The sequence below is a fragment of the Myotis davidii genome, unplaced genomic scaffold (assembly GCF_000327345.1).
Source record: "Myotis davidii unplaced genomic scaffold, ASM32734v1 scaffold4764, whole genome shotgun sequence".
Lineage (NCBI taxonomy): Eukaryota > Metazoa > Chordata > Mammalia > Chiroptera > Vespertilionidae > Myotis > Myotis davidii.
In genome coordinates, this window is record NW_006295314.1 from 45,316 (window position 1) to 45,767 (window position 452).

A 452-nucleotide genomic window follows, 5' to 3' on the forward strand; every position below is an offset into this window, starting at 1 on the left:
TAGTTTATTTTTGTGAATGATGTAAGTTGGTGGTCTACTTTCATTTTTATTGCATGTATCTGTCCAATTTTCCCAACACCATTTATTGAAGAGACTATCTTGGCTCTGTTGTATGTTCTTGCCTCCTTTGTCAAATATTAATTGAGCATATTGGTTTTGGTCGATTTCTGGGTTCTCTATTCTAATCCATTGATCTGTATGTCTATTCTTATGACAGTACCAGGCAGTTTTGAGAACAGTGGCTTTGTAACACAGCTTGATATCTGGTATTGAAACCCCTCCTAATTTGTTCTGTGAGGCCCCGAAACGGGACCCTCACTCTGCCCCGCAAACCGACGGGCGACCCCAATCAACCCTCGGAGGCGTCACTTGATGCAAACAGCAGGAGGCTTTATTCCAGGGCGCTGGGGCTCAACTCAAAACTCATGCAGGAGAGGAGTTGGGCCCCGGGC